The 16,430-nt window shown below is 39.6% G+C and overlaps 1 protein-coding gene across 4 annotated transcripts in view; it reads right to left on the bottom strand.

The window, feature by feature from the left end:
- The window catches only part of zfyve16 (zinc finger, FYVE domain containing 16), an 87,737-nt gene that overhangs the window by 34,566 nt on the left and 36,741 nt on the right, over positions 1-16,430 (bottom strand). Inside the window, exon 1 of one of the 4 annotated variants that reach the window (XM_015362917.2) lies at positions 298-676. The exons of 1 other annotated variant lie outside the window; for it this stretch is intronic. The gene's annotated coding sequence lies outside the window, so the exon portion shown is untranslated. Of the gene's footprint in view, positions 1-42; positions 161-297; positions 677-16,430 lie in introns of those variants that run through there. 2 more of the 4 variants (XM_015362886.2, XM_015362909.2) reach the window with 2 other exon arrangements.

The following is a 16,430-nucleotide window of genomic DNA, read 5'->3' as shown; positions in this document are numbered from 1 at the left end:
ACTATTACACGTGCAGGCTTTTCAGATAGAAAGCAAACTCACAGACGGGGCCTGGGGCTTCTCAATTCCGAATAACCAGAAGCGCGAAGAAGCAGCAAAAAAAAAACAACAACAACAAATAAAATACAATAATACAGCTGTAAAATAAATGGAGGGACAAAAGTACAAATGTAAATACCCCCTACCCCCCCACAATCTCCTCCTCTTTCGCCGTCACCCCGTGAAAAACACTACTGACTTGTTACTTCGGCATTCGTCCATTTACTTCTACAAACACACAAACAGAAATGAGGTTACCGAAAACCGCCTCATCGCGCTGCTTTTCTTCCTCCCGCGGCCGGACTCTGTTCTTCGCTCCCCGTCCCAGGCTTATCGATCCGATTTGTGATTTATTTCACTCTTCGGTTTTGTTGAAAGGCTTCTCACGGGCGGCCATCTTGGATGTGGGGGTTTGACCTCTGGGGTCGCCCAGTCACGCCGTACTTAAAGCGACAGAGACTCACTAATGCTACACGAACATCGCCTACATTATGTTGCTGCATTAGAGTCCCTGCATTTCAGACTCTCTTCAGATGTAACTCGCATTTTAACCATTTACGGCTGTAAGAGAAAGCACCGAAATACCAATCTCACACAAGGCAGTGTGTGTATAAACATGCCAGACCGCACTGCAGACAATAATTAGCAGTCTTTTAAAAAATGCATTCCAGAAAGTTGTTTTTTTTTGTTAGATGCACCCTCAGACGTGCGTAGTATGTAGGGGCTCTTGCAACAAGCGCAGGTCGAAACTATGGGAACGTGTTTAACGATTATAAGGCGTTTTCTCTGGGAAAGCACCAGTGCAAGCTATGCGGAATTGCTTTAAAATGTGAAAACAAGAGGCAGGCGCTTCTTTGCCTTAAGGCTTGCAGGAGGATGGAACAACCTATCCAGCCATGTTGCTGAAACCATTACTCGGATTTCTTCCAAGAAACGGCTGGATAAGATCGTTGGAGCAATTAGCTACTATGAAAATGGCCAGACGGGCTAGCTTGATTGTAACTGTCTTGTGTTCCTGTGTCATTAGATTTAACTCGCTGTTTTTGCAAAGACCGCTTTTTAAATTGGAACAGACGTATTTGTCACTGGTCCAGCCTTCAGCAATGTATGGTATTCTACAATGTTGCTGACAGAGTATTTTTAGTTATCATCTTGGTAAGTCCAGACATTTTATCAGAAAGGCTGGCGGTATTGGGGCTGAGGGGACGGCACTGTGGCGATCTCACAGAAGCACGCTGTTGACTGTCATTGGAACAGTGTTAAAGCATCTTTCATACATTTTGTAACACACAGCCAGATACATGTAACACACACAAACTAACAAGTTTTGGGTGAGTTTCAGTGATTGTCAGCCTTATTTATTTCACTGGGAGGCTTCTCAGTCACTCCACTGGCGCCAGGCCTGGCTCTGTTCTGTGGAATGATAACCTATCAGAGATACGATTCTGCTTGGACCCATCACAGATACCCATCTGGGGATGAAAGCCACAAGTCTTTGTATTTTGACAAACGTGGCGCGTAGAACTTTTAATTTCCCAGAGTGAACAATGAATCCTCTGCGACAACACTGACTTTTTTTTATTTGCTTGCGTTGTAAATAAGCTAGAGACTTTTTGTCTTTTTGTGCAAACTTGAAAAGGATTCCGTTTATTTTTTCAGTGACGGAACTATTATGGGTAAGGGATTAAAACGCTGTAATAACAGTAGAGGCCACCAGACGGCAGACTAGTCCCTTTGAACTGGAACGTCCCCGTATTCAGCCTTCAGTTACCAGAAAGCCATTTACAGCTGATGGTTTATTCACGACAGCCTGGAAACTATCCCTAGAGCACAGTGTCTATACCCGAGACGAACAGGACACCAGTCCATTGTAGGGCACACACATGAACAGTTTTGTTTTAACCTAACCATTTCTTTAACTAGATAAGTCAGATGACATCGAAGTCCCAATCCCACGATGAGAGCAGCCTTTTCGCACAGCAGCCCAGTAATAATTAATACTTGAAAAAGTCAGTTATGGCCAGAGCTCTCAGTAACTGCCCAACTCTAGGAAGATCTTCATTTTTCCAATGCATCGTAAGAACACGAGAAAAGCTGGAGACATGTACTGGTCATTCACTCCATCAATACTGGTCATTTTCCTGCACACTGAGTGCAGCACAACACAGACTTCTATGCACAGCTCTCAGTTTCTTTATTTCCAACTTATGTCCTGCTATCTAACGTCCTGAATACCCAAGCAAGCTGAAGATCATGTGTAACTCTGGGGGCGTCCTTCCTCGGAGTGGCTTTTCAAAGACACTAAAACTTTGTGCTGATATAGGTCAAAGAGCATCAGACAACTGTTGCTAACACCACCGGTCCCCAGCAGAGTCCTTGCCTCCTGTTCCTCCAATGTTTCAAAATGAAATGAAATAAGGAGGGCAAAAACTTTAGTCAACACATCCAACAAACATCCCAGCTTTCAACATTCATCCCAGAACAGCCAGATGTGTTACTAAGTCCTGCAACTTAAAAAAAAAAAATAAGGAAAGAATATGATACTTATTCTTTACTGATTCTCCCCAGTGTTCTACAGATCTTTTCAATTTCACTTTGATGCCAGCCAGAGCAAATCACAGAGATTAGTGTCAGTTTGGAGGATGATTGCACTTATCCTCTGCATCGCAAACGCCACAGCAGAAAGCCAAGGTCTACCTGGGCTCACAGATGAGCCCTTGCCCTCCAGGAAAAGCAGGAAAGAAACAACCCAATTCAACAGTAACGCAATAATCATAACACAGCGTGAACAAAAAGAGGCAATACATCTAGCAAACAGCGGCTAAATGTTTGATTTTGTTTGTGTGTTTGTATATTCAAGTGTATTCAATCTAATGCTAGATTTAAAAGCATTTTGTATATTTTGTATACAGGTAGGCCAGTGCTCCCAAAGCATGCAGGTGTAGAACAGGACTTCATGCATTTTTATACAAAAATTCCTATTCTATATTCTGGTCGCTTGCAGATTAAGAATGGCGTATGTTTAGCAATAATATTATTTATGGTACCTGAAAGTTTCAGGTTGTTGCACAAAGCTAAGGTATGCGTATACGTGATCTGACAACTGGAATCAACTTCCCGTGGTTAAACTCTGTTTATGTTTACGTTATGAGACGAGATATATCTGAATGATATATTCAGATATTCAAATGAGATACATCTGAATTTTAGAATTTATAAGGCATCAAGCGTTATGGCAGATGTAGTATAGTGAGTAGATATAGAGAGAGTAGAAGGCGGGCATATATGGTGTAAGGGCGTGATTTGTGTAGTTAATAAAATAGTTAAAATAATACAAGAACGGCTCTTTAAGATACACAACATTTATGGTGACGAGAGATGAGTGCTTGACGAACTCAGAGCGAGCAGAACACTGCAGATTTTAGTTCTCTTGCTGGTGGAACCGAACTTTTGAATTTTTTGGCCTTTTCGTTTAGCCTGCGCGCCGAGAAGCTTTGCTCATTCCCAGCTTTCTCCACCGCTTCCACTGAGCCTCGGAGCTCCGGATTTGTATACGGAATACAAGATATGGATGGAGTCGTACAGATTTTTTTAAATAGCCAGTGGATCTACAGAAGCTCAAGATGCCGTGAGACGTGCTACAGTACTGCACTGTATCGGGGCTCCCGTGCAGCGGATTTTCGCCAACCTCCCTGTAGAAAAAGGTACATATGAACAGACTGTAGCTGCCTTAGACGCTTACTTTACACCACGGAGAAATGTGGTTTTGGAACGGCATAAATTTAGGCAGAGAACTCGGTCTCAGGACGAATCTGTTGATGCTTCTGTGACTGAACTAAGAGAACTGGCTAAATCATGTGACTTTGGAGTGTTGGAAGCTGACATGTGAAGAGATCAATTTGTGGAAAAATATGCACATAAGAGACTGCATGATAAATTGACGCAGGAGGAAGGGCCGACTTTAGAAAGAGTTCTTACAGTCGCTAGAATTCATGAAGCAGCTCAAGCAGAATCAAGAATGATTTCTGACCACAGTGACAAAGCTAGAAAGAGTCATGTTTACTTCACAAGAAACACCGAACGGGGCGCTCGCTCAAACTTTACAAACAAAAGCCGAGCAGCAGGACGCAGTCAAGCTAGAGATATAGAAGAATGGGGGACGGCTGACATTAAATGTTACAGGTGCGGACTAACACCGCACAAAGCAGATGAATGCAGAGCGCGAACAGCAAAATGTCTACACTGTAAGAAAACAGGACATTATGCATGAGCGTGTAGAAAGAAAGATGGTTCCCATCAGGAAAAGAAACTTAATACAAATAAGGAAGGGACAAAACTGCGAACAGTTCAAGAACCTTCTTCAGACTCAGATGAATTTGTTAATTCCATTGACCCTGAAGGTAAAGACACTGTTCGAATTAATGGCCAAGAGATAAAAATGGTGATGGATAAAGGAAGTCAAAGAAACTTCATTGGAGTAGAACTTTTCAAGAAAGTGTTTGCACACAGAACTAAACTTCAGCAGACTATGAAGAAATTTTATGCCTATGCACAAATTTAGTCCACTTCAGTGTGTTGGCTACTTCAAGGCACAGCTGACATGGCAGAAAAATGTAATAACGGACAAAGTCTATGTAACTGAAGGAAATGTAGAAGCGTTGTTGGGAAGAAAAGCATGTTTTGATCCGAAGATTCTGAATGTAGGAGACACTGTCAATGCAGTTGGCCAGTCTTCAGAGAGGTTTAAGCGGTTAGCACAGGAATATGAGTCACTCTTTAAAGGTTTAGGACAGATCAAGGGTTACAGTCACAAAGTTACAGTAGATGAGAAAGTTTCGCCAGTAGCTCAAAGTCTGAGACGAGTACCCTATCCAATGATAGAAGCTGTTAATCAGGAGTTAGATAAAATGTTGGATGATGGAATTATTGAAGACGTGAATGAAGGATCTCAAATATTCTGATAATACCTAAAAAAGACACCAAGGAAGTGAGACTGTGTGTGGATCTGCGAGAAGTAAATAAAGGAGTTATCAGAGAGAGACATCCAGTACCAACGGTTGACAGCATATTGGAAGCAGTGCAAGGAGCCAAAGTTTTTGCAAAGTTAGATTCTTGAAAAGGGTTCTGGCAAGTTGAGTTGGCCCCGGAATCAAGACACCTGACTACCTTCATCACACACAGGGTTGTTACCGTTTCAGAAAAGTTCCTTTTGGCTTGTCTAGTGCCCCAGAGGCCTATCGGAAGGCTATGGACTCGATGTTGTGTGCAATGCCTGGTGTTGTATGGTATATGGATGATGTTGTAGTACATGCGGAACATGAAGAACAACTAGAACAGAGGCTCAGGCAAGTATTCCAAAGATTCCAAGACAGAGGCTTAACTTTAAATAAAGATAAGTGTATCTTTGGCCTAAAAGAGACTGAGATACTGGGACATTTGGTCACTGCAGAAGGAATAAAACTAGACCCGAAAAAGGTGACAGCTGTTTGCAGTGCACCGAGACCTGAAAATGTTGCACTTTTGCGCTCGTTCTTAGGCACTTGTGGATTTTTGATTAAATTAATTCCTAATGATGCAGATATATCAGAACCCCTTAGAAAACTAACGAGGAAAGGACAGAAGTGGGAATGGACATCAGAAACTGAGAAAGCCTTTGCCGAGTTGAAAAGAGCACTTGTAACTGAACCGTGTCTGCATACTTAAAACCAGATGCGCCAACAGTAGTGATCAGTGACACGAGTCCTGTAGGACTTGGAGCAGTATTACTACAAAGACAAGAAGATGGACAGAACAAGCCAGTGGCATATGCAAGTCGCTCACTTACCCCAACAGAAAGACGTTACTCGCAAATAGAGTGTGAAGCCTTGGGTTGTGTTTGGGCAGTGGAACATTTTAGGACATACAGATGCAGCCATTCAAAGTGCGCGGTACAGACACGTACCGGAGGTCATTGGCCACGGCGTCGCGCATCGTGACGCAAGATGACGCAGGGTACCGTGGTACGTGATTGGTTGACCCGACAGGGGCGCTCGTGGTCCGTTGGTCCGTCGTAGAAAGATTTACAGTAAACGTCTTTACTGTGCCCGTTGTAGTATTGAATATTCATATGGAATTTTACCACTGAAGGGAAATCTTAGTAGCTGAGCATAAAAAGAATAGGAGCATACTGCAACGCGTGTGAAGGCCATAAACGATATTAATTTTGGAACATAAACATACAGTATATGGCTGGTCTCGGTACTTTAAAGAAAACATACACGAAACATGGTTTCATTATGACCAGTATCGGTCTTGAGATATTTTTAACTTAATTTACAGTATTTGAGAGGTATGTCTTGACACTGATACTACGTAAATACTGCTCACGTATATGTTTCTAGGTTTATATTATGCATTTCATACGGTCAAATTACTTTTGAGCAACTGATAAGAAGCGCGAAACGGTATGCCCAGGGCGTTTTAGTTTTCGTTTTGTTTTAATGCAGTGCAGTGGATTGATTAGAGATATCAAGTACATACAAGTCATTTTTTAAATGTTGACGTTGTAGTTTTAAATGTTACGAGTACATCATCTGTCAACAATTACACAGGTTCTGTTTCCATATTGCGGATTTTGGTTACGTAATATTATTTTCTAATTTCACGTTGTGAATATATGATTTGGGCAAACAGAGCCGCAAAGAAGTACATTATGGGTTGTTGTTTTTTTTTTGCAGTTTTATCTAGAACAAGCAATGCTTAAACCTTTGTATGATACTTGTGAAACTATCCACATGACAGTTACCTAGGAGTTGACTTCAGTGATGTCACTGATGGGATGTTTCTAAAAATCCATCCACTGTAAAACGTCTTCTCCACTTGTCCTGCATATGTATTCGCTAATGAAGCTGTGTGTTCTGAGCCTGGATCTCTACATTTCTGTATGAACCAGCTTAGAGGGCTAAAGACAGCTTGTGTTTAAATTGAGTGTAAGGTAATTTATGCTTCTAAAGTCATGGTCAGCATTTATTATTGTACTGTGCTGTAAACTTCTTCTGTGCCTAATTACATTATTTTATAGCTTTATCAAATCTGTACATTGTCTGTCGATAATGTTTCTGTAGTGCTTTTTCAGCCCTCAGCATGTGACCGCGCTGGTGGCGCTGTTAGGTTCCTGACTTCCATGTCACACGGTCTGTGATCGAATCCCATGGAACTATCATGGGACTATGATGATTTTTTAACAAACATTTCTTTGAAAAAATGAAACGTTTCCCTTGGTCAGAGATTAAATAAAACCTCACTTGCACCAAACAAATTTATATTTCTAAATATCACAACATGATCGAATTTAAGTCTTTTTAATAACAATGAATAGTCACCTATGCGTTACAAAATAAACATTTATATTGATTTGAATCGCGTTTTGATTTAAATCGTAAACGCGTGTTTAAATATATGTGTTTAAAGGCGATATACTGTATAAAAGCACTGATTCTCATGGAATGTATTCTGCTGGGGATTCAAAAAAAATTTTTTTTTTTAATCGCGTATCTAAGGAAAATTGCAGTATAACTTTGTTCATGCACATCATTATACAGTATCTCATTTTGTATTTCTATTAAAAAAAATCGTTTGCCTAGCCACTATTGTTGTTATTGTTTTTATCCTGTAAAGCGCTTTGAGGAGCACAGCTTTCTCACCACTTAGATTACTTTTTGACACCATCCTTACACAAAGCAGAAACTGATTGTATTTTCCGATGACATACAAGTACAAAGATTACAGATTTGAATCGTCTTTTTTCTGAACCAGGGAAAATCTGATCATGTTTCTCTATAACAATAAAAAAAATAAATATTTTACATATCACCTTTAAAAGTGGCATCTCAAAACAATACAGTAGATGTAAACCACAGATTACAAAGTAAATACCCAGACAAACGCAAATGCGTTTTTAATAAAATGCTTTCATTCATTCAACAGAGCGTAAAACCTGGGTGTAACAGCTGTTCCTTTTTCTGATCACTCGCTCTCTGGATAACGTCTCGCCTGTCCAGTTCTTTGTTTTCCTAATTTGCCGATTATGCCTGCTGCGATCCACTCCTACCCTCACACCTAAAGAAGACTATTTTAAATTTCTTTGCGCATCCTTAAGGTGATATCACATAAAGGTGATATGTAAAATAATGTTTTTTTATTGTTGTTATAGAGAAACATGATCAGATTTTCCCCGGTTCAGAAAAAAAGATCTAAAGTATACTAGTTAAGAAAAATAAATCTAAACAGGGAGAAAGCTATGCTGAAAGTTTATTAAGATACTTAGAAGACAAAGATATCAATTTATTTTAGTCAAAATTTTATATATCACCTTTAAAAGTGGAATCTCAAACCAAAGTAAATACCCAACACTGATTGCACCCATCTGTCATGCTAATAAAACACCTTGAATTGAATTGAATTGAGGGAGAGAGGGGGGGAGGGTGAGCGAGATAACCAGGACGTAAGGCAAATAAGATACACTCCACAGGCATTCACAACAGCAACATATGAAACATTTGCACATATAGTTAAGTTATTACTTGGTTTTCAAAGTGCAATGAAATACAATATTGTTGTTGTTGCTGTTCTTCTTGTTTTTATCCTGTAAAGCGTTTTGAGAAGCCACCTTTAAAGGCGATATATACTGTAAAAGTGCTAATTCTTATGGAATGTGTTCCGCCGGGGATTCAAATTTTTTTTTTTTAATCGCGTATCTAAGGAAATCTCAGTATAACTTTGTTCATGAACAAACAGTGGCATGTTACATTATTAATTTGGTTGTCTTAATTCGATGTATTTAAAGCAGTGAACTACTGTAGGTGTAACATAACATTCAAAAATACAATCGAGAATAGTTTTGTGGTGTTTGTTTAGATGAAACGTTCCTAAAACGTATAACATAACCGGGCATCCATATGAATCAAGTAACAGGTTTATTCCATGCTGAAAAAAAGAAGAAAGAAAACACATTCCATAATTGACTGAGCTCCGCTCTGTACCACGCAATGATCCCCCCAGAGTCTCTGCCCCGGGTTATTTGGGTTTTTAGACAGAGGGTAAAAAACTCTCTCTCTGGCTTGACCTCCCCCTCCCTGTGTATTGTCTGTTTTTTTGTTAACAAGGCTCGCCAGCTAATGTGAATCGAAAATTACTTTATTTCGAGAGACTGGATAAGTAATTCAAGTGTTTTTTTTAACTTCCTGAAAAACAACTAATAATTTAACTATATGTGCAAACGTTTTATGATATGTCGCTGTTGTGAATGTCTGTGGACATGTGCTGGCTGGACAGGAGGCTCTACTGTACACAGAGAGGGGCGAGAGGAGGGGACAAGCTGATACATACTCTTAGAGTTTGATTAATAGGGAATATAATACAATAATATAGTACTAAAAATAAGATACACTCTACAGACATTCACAACGGCGACTGTCAGAAGATAGGACACAGTGGCTCAGACACCCGCTGAATGGAAAAGGGGCACTTTAATGTTCTGTATGGCTAATACTAAAGCCAATACTAATATTCAATACTTTAATATTCTTTTCTGTATGTTTAACAATAGTGGGTACTGGCCTAATTCGTCCCTGCTCCCGTTGTTAGGTGTTAATGTGTTGTTAAGTGTGAATTTGTACCTGTTTCCCTGAGGTCTGGCTTTTTTTCTGGAAAACCTTAACTCTGGTCTTGTCCAGATTGACTGTCTGCGCCCAGGTCTGACAGCGCTCCTCCAGCAGTGCCAGGTTCTGGCGCAGCCTCTGTTCTGTGGGCGATGGCGGGACCAGGTAGTCTGCAAAGAGCAGGAACTCGATTTCCTTAATTAATGCAGATCAGTAAATCAAGGGACAAAACAACTATTGCACCCGGGTCCTCAATGGGCTTTGACGTGCTAATGCGATGGTTAGGCTAACACCTAACTTTCTTAATTCGATGTATTTAAAGCAGTGAACTACTGTAGGTGTAACATAACATTCAGAAATACAATCGAGAATAGTTTTGTGGTGTTTGTTTAGATGAAACGTTCCTAAAACGTATAACGTAACAAAATTAAAGACGATTCAAATCTGTAATCTTTCCACTTGTACTGTATGTCATCGGAAAGTTTCTGCTTTGTGTAAGGATGGTATCAAAAAGTAATCTTAAGTGGTGAGAAAGCTGTGCTCAATGTATTTAAGGGACTTAAAAGTAAAAGGAGATGCTTCATATTGCTTGACTAATTTTAAAAACTAAGTTATAAATGCAGACGCTCCCTCAGTGCCGCGCCGGGTGTAAATATCAAAATATACATTCGTCCCGGGCAGAGGCCGAGAGCGCCCGGCTGGGGTGCGCGGGGAAGAGCAGGACAGGAGTGAAAGGCGGGGTTTAGGAAGGCGTACAGTCTGGGCAGGTATAGATTACACGTATTAACACGTATTTGAAAAATAAAAACGATTACAATCTAATCCTTCCACGTTTGATCCCAAAATCCCAAGAAATATAAATCTAAACGGGTAGAAAGCTATGCTGAAAGTTTATTAAGATACTTAGAAGACAAAGATACTGTATCGATTTATGTTGCATTAGTCCGATTATGATTAAAAAAACACATATAATTAAACACGCGTTTGCGATTTAAATCAAAACACGATTTAAATCACTATAAATGTTTATATTGTAACACATACTGTCCAGCCTCCATTTCTCTATAAAAAATTACTCTATTACACACACACACAATAGAAGCAGGAAGCAGAAGCAGGGACCGTTGTCAGAAGGGAAGAAGGTGACTATTCATTGTTATCAAAAATGACTTAGAATCGATCATGTTGTGATATTTTGAAATATAAAAGTCAATTGATCGTCCATAATATTGCTATTCTATTTTTTCGAAGAAATGTTTGTTAAAAGAAAAGTCCAGCACCAGCTGATTTGAACACACAACCCGTGAGTTGGTAATCGGGCACGTAGACCAGTAGGCTACAAGGAAAGTCGCATGAAGAGAGAGGCGAAACAGCCCTACACAGCCCTGTTGCAGTACACGAATATAATCATATCGTTATTAAATTCTTTAGATGCGCGATTCCATATTATATTAGCAGAAAAGCTTAAAACGACCACTTTTTCACACGCTATTTCACATGCTAGTTAAATACTTCGATGCTTAAAATCGTTAGGGAGAAATGGAAAACCGGTGTGTATTTTTCCTTTAAAGTATCGATTCCTGGAATCTGACTGGCTGACACCCTTCTGAAGTGGTTCCATAAAATCTGGTATACGGAAAAGAAAGCGTTGATAAAAAAAGCCTGGATTCTCATGTTTCTCATACAAGTATCTTTTAATACAGTCTTTGCTGTGCTCTTGAGGATCCTTGTGATATTTTGAGCTCTAGCTGAATGATAAGTGTCGCATTTTAAATCATTTTCGTAGTTAGAAATTATGAAACGCCCTGTTAAAAGCAAGGGAGTTTTTATGCCCGTTGAAGTAAAACAAAATGCCTGACAAAGTATGGCTTGGACTGATTCCAAGTGCTTGTACAAATGTGCTAAAGAAATTATACTTTGAGTATACAGCTTGTCCAAAGTCATTCATTATTAATACTATTAGTAATATCTTCGGTAAAGGCTTTGATGCATAAATATTTCTGATAAAGGTAGGTTGTGTACTTTTGTCCAACTGAGCAATCTTGCTTTCATAAAATATACCAACATTTTATTGACTGATGATTAACATGCTGTAATACACAGTTCAAAATTAAAAGCTCAAATGCTGTACATGAGAGGTTAAGCTCCCCCTGGCGGTTTTACAAGGTGACGCCAGATACTTTCCGGCATGACGTCAAATGATGCGATTAACCGCGTGATACCGCGACACGCCCACCGGGGTATGCCGCGAAATACCCCACCCATTTTGAAAGGCTGCATCTGTATTTATGGGCAGGCAAGTTCACACTTCAAACGGATCATAAACCCCTCATTTATATGTTCAATCCCAAAAAGGCAACATTGTTACCACCCAGGATACAAAGACTTGGATTTAGATTACGGCCATATGATTACAAAATTGAACACATAGTAGGGAAAACCAATGTCGCAGACTCATTGTCATGTCTTCCTTTACCAGACACAGAAGACACTGGTTATGTAGACACCTATGTTGATAGAGTGCTTTCAGTCAGCACTTATGAACTGAGTGCACTGACACTTGAGGAACTTAAACAAGCAACAAATGAAGATGACACATTAAAATTGTTGATGTCCATAGTGGAAAAAGGACAGTGGCCTAATCCAATTCCAGAAGAACTGCAGCCATACCACAGGTCTAGGTTGGAGTTATCTACACATGATGGACTGCTTTTAAGAGGACAGAGGATTGTGTTACCGAAAACAAAAATCAGACAAGCACTGAAAATAGCACATGAGACACATCAGGGTGTGGTTCGTACAAAACAGTACCTGAGAAGCAAATTTTAGTGGCCCAACATGGACAGTGATGTTGAAAGACTAGTCAGAAATTGTTCTACTTGTTGAAGTAGAACATTGCAGGAGGATCAACCTCTCCAACCACTTGAATTACCACCAAGGCCTTGGACAAAATTGGGCATTGACCTGGTAGGTCCCATTCAGAATGAATACATATTGACTGTCATAGACTATTATACGTCTTACCCTGAGGCGGTTGTTGTATCAGACATATCTTCAGCCACAGTTATTAGAGAGCTGATGAACATCTTTGCACGATTTGGTTATCCACTAGAGGTAGTAACAGATAATGGCAGGCAATTCATAGGACAGTTATTTGAATAATTTCTGACTAATTGTGGAATTAAACACACCCGTGCATCACCTTACTATCTGAGAAGTAATGGCAAAATTGAAAGATTTCACAGATACCTGAAAAAGGCCTTAAGAGCAGCTGTGACAGAAGGAAAAAAATGGAGAGAGGAACTCCCTAAGATTATGCTGTCTTATAGATCAACACCTCACAGGGCATCTGGAGAAACCCCAGCTAATCTTATCTTTGGATGTGATATCCGGACTAAACTACCAAACGTGGAAGAGAAAGAAGGAGAGCCGAGGGACATTCAAAAGACAAAAGATTTCCATAGACATCATGAGGAGTACACACACAAAATGCAGACCATACACATCAAGCAAGGGACCACAACTTCATGGTTGGTGATGTAGTGTCTGTGGCTGGCCTAGACAACGGTCAATTAGATGCCAAGTTCAAAGACACACGCTATGTGTTATTGAGGAACACCTCTTTTAACTCTTGAGTTAGTGAATGTGGAAGATGGCTCAAAAATAATGAGAAATGTAAAACATCTTCGACACGCTCCTCCATTGGATCTTAATTTTGAATCTGCAGAAACAGAAAATGCTGAAGAGACTGGACTTTGACGTGCAGGAAATGTCCTCAGACAGTGGAGAGTACATCCGTAGGGGAGCCAGTGACTTTACCCAGAAGTGAAGTAACAACCAGAAGTGGCAGGGTTATCAGGAAACCGGCTCGTTACAGAGACATTTAAAAATATAGGACTTGCATAGCTCTCCAAATGTTAAAATGCCCTATTTTGTTTGTGTTATCTATGTAGATGTTGCTTAGACTGCTAGAAATGAGGTGATGTTTAGAAGTGACTTACAGATGCAGCCATTCTAAACAAGCAGGCGATACCGCATTATTTTGTGGTGCGCTTCTCGCGGTGTAACGCAAGTTACTGTATATTCTCAATGATACCGCATGTAACCGCAAGTAAAATAATAGTATCCGGAATTCCGCAAGGTAGAGCCAATAAAGCTCAACCTCTCATGTTTGAGCTGTCTTTACTGAAGATATTACTAATGGTATTTATAATGAATGACCTTGGACAAGCTGTAAACTCAAAGTATTGCCCTGGTCCACATTCTTTTTTCCCCATTGATCGTCTTTGTAAAAGTAACACCACAGCATTTCGCAATCACGCATTTTTTTCCCAATCATGCAAAGTACAGTAATTTTTGAAAATCTCCGGTTTGAACCGTTCAAATCCAGCCGGCGCCATGACTTTTCTTTTAACAAAAATTTCTTTGAAAAAGTAGAATAGCAATATTATGGACAATTAATTGACTTTTTATATTTCTAAATATCACAACATGTTCGAATCCAAGTTATTTTTTAATAATGAATAGTCACCTTCTTTCCTTCTGACAACGGTTCCTGCTTCTGCTTCCTGCTTCTGCCGTGTGGGAATCCCTTTAGATCTCCCTTCAGATTTAAAAGGTTATTAATAATATCTTCGGTGTTGCATCTTCCCAGTTTAGCTGATCTTTTGCTGCCCACGTATGCTTACACAGCTCCCTGGGTAAACTAATCACAAAGGTTTAGAGAACTTAACATTTTTATTATCAACAAATTGTAAATACGACGTTTACATTGGCGTAATCAATTTTTCACTTGAGTGTATGGAGGATTGTCAGCTGTCACTGAGAGCAGACACCCCTCTTAGGCTGCGCAAACTATTCTTTACATTTTTATTAAGAAATGGAGGCTGTATGCGTTACAATATAAACATTTACTGTCAAACTTTAAATCAACAACTGATTTAAAGACGATCTGTCAAAGTGCAATGAAATACAATATTGTTGTTGTTGTTATTGTTGTTTTTATCCTGTAAAGCGTTTTGAGAAGCCACCTTTAAAGGCGCTATATAAAGGCACTGATTCTTATGGAATGTTTTCTTTCTTTTTTATTCCAGCATGGAATAAACCTATTACTTGATTCTTTTGGATGCCCGGTTCTGCCAGGGATTAAAAAAAAAACCATGGAATCGCGTGTCTAAGGAATAGCAGTATAACTATATTCATGCACAAACAGTAGCATGTTACATTATTAATTTGGGTGTCTCCTCTTGCCAGAAAGCTCTAAATTGCATTTTGAGTGTGGTTTTTGACTTTTTTTTAATTACAACCCATAAATAAAGCTGATACTGTTTAGACTTTTAATTATTTTAAACTGTATTACAGCACAACAATGAAATGTAAATTGCTACCTTTGTCTTCTGTGTAATAATGTTCACCTTTCTGTCCAGCAAATTAACAATAGTAATAATAATTAACTTTATTGTATATAGCGCCTTTAAAGGATAAAAACAATAACAATACTGTTAGGCTGGCCAAACGATTTTTAAATTTTTAAAAATAAATAAAAAATGAGATTTAATGATGTGTTCCGGCTTAGACATTGCACGACTTTAAAACCAATAAAAACAGATTCCGCGAGTTGATAACCACTTTTTATGCGCGAAAAACAGGTTCTTTTGCAGCTGTTTCACTGTTAACGAATAAGAAATTAGATTGCTCATAAATCTAATCACTTATTCTACATAAACACAGCGTAATTGCTCTCTGAAAATGCTCTTTTTCTTGTTCATTTTGGAGACCTTGATCGAAACCGATTTGAGATGTAAGAACGGATTTATTTTGTGTATTTCTGTGTGCGCATTTCCTACATTGCTTTGCGTGTCGAGATTTTAACTTTATATTTAGGCTCAGGATGTAAACTATAAATCGTACACTAATTACTAGCAGTAAATACTGATGTATTGCTCCCTCTTACCACAAAAATAAATACTGTATATACTGTAGCTGGAATGAACTTTTTTTCGTAGGTGTCTCTACCTACTGCGACTCGGACACAGAACGGTTAAAGATGGTGAGAAGTCAGGCACTCAGAGGTGGAGGGGGGCGTCTTTCCACCTCCATAACTAAAATGCCAAATAGAAGTGGCTTAAGCGACATACACAGTCGTGCAACTGGCAGTTTGAGGTTGCCTATTGTGTACATTTCGCTTTGTTGCTGTTAGGTTACTATCATTTCATTTCCAGTAAAGACATTTAAATCTTTCTACGACCGAACAACGCACAAGTGTCCCCGTTGGTCAACCAATCACAAACTGCAGTATGACGTGCAAGACATAGACAAATGCCCGCGGTACATGTTTGTGCCGCACGCTTTGAATGGCTGCATCTGTATAAGTGCAATCTGCATTTAATGCATCTTGGAACCTAAACCCTAAACTGGCCTGAAAGGCACGTCATTCCAGCAGCATGTCTCAGCTGATTGACAATTTGTTTAGATAGGAGAACATACATTTCCAAGAGCTTTTTACAGTGGATGTGTACGATGTTGACGCCGAATGTGAGGCTTGGGGAGCATTTTGACAAAATGGTAGGCAGGAGTGCTTCAGAGAACGAATGTATGACTGCTCCGTTGAAACCCCAGCTGGGGATGGGATTAGCATTCTCACACCAGGCATTTGTGATGCTCAGAGCTGGATTGTGTCCCAAGCAAACTTGAGGACAAGTGAAAACGTGCTCCCTCCTCCGCTTTTTTCTCCCCCCAGAGTGTTGGTGGTTT

The sequence above is a fragment of the Lepisosteus oculatus genome, chromosome 3 (assembly GCF_040954835.1).
Source record: "Lepisosteus oculatus isolate fLepOcu1 chromosome 3, fLepOcu1.hap2, whole genome shotgun sequence".
NCBI lineage: Eukaryota > Metazoa > Chordata > Actinopteri > Semionotiformes > Lepisosteidae > Lepisosteus > Lepisosteus oculatus.
Note: the sequence above shows the minus strand (reverse complement) of the source record. Positions and strands in the feature narration are given on the sequence as shown.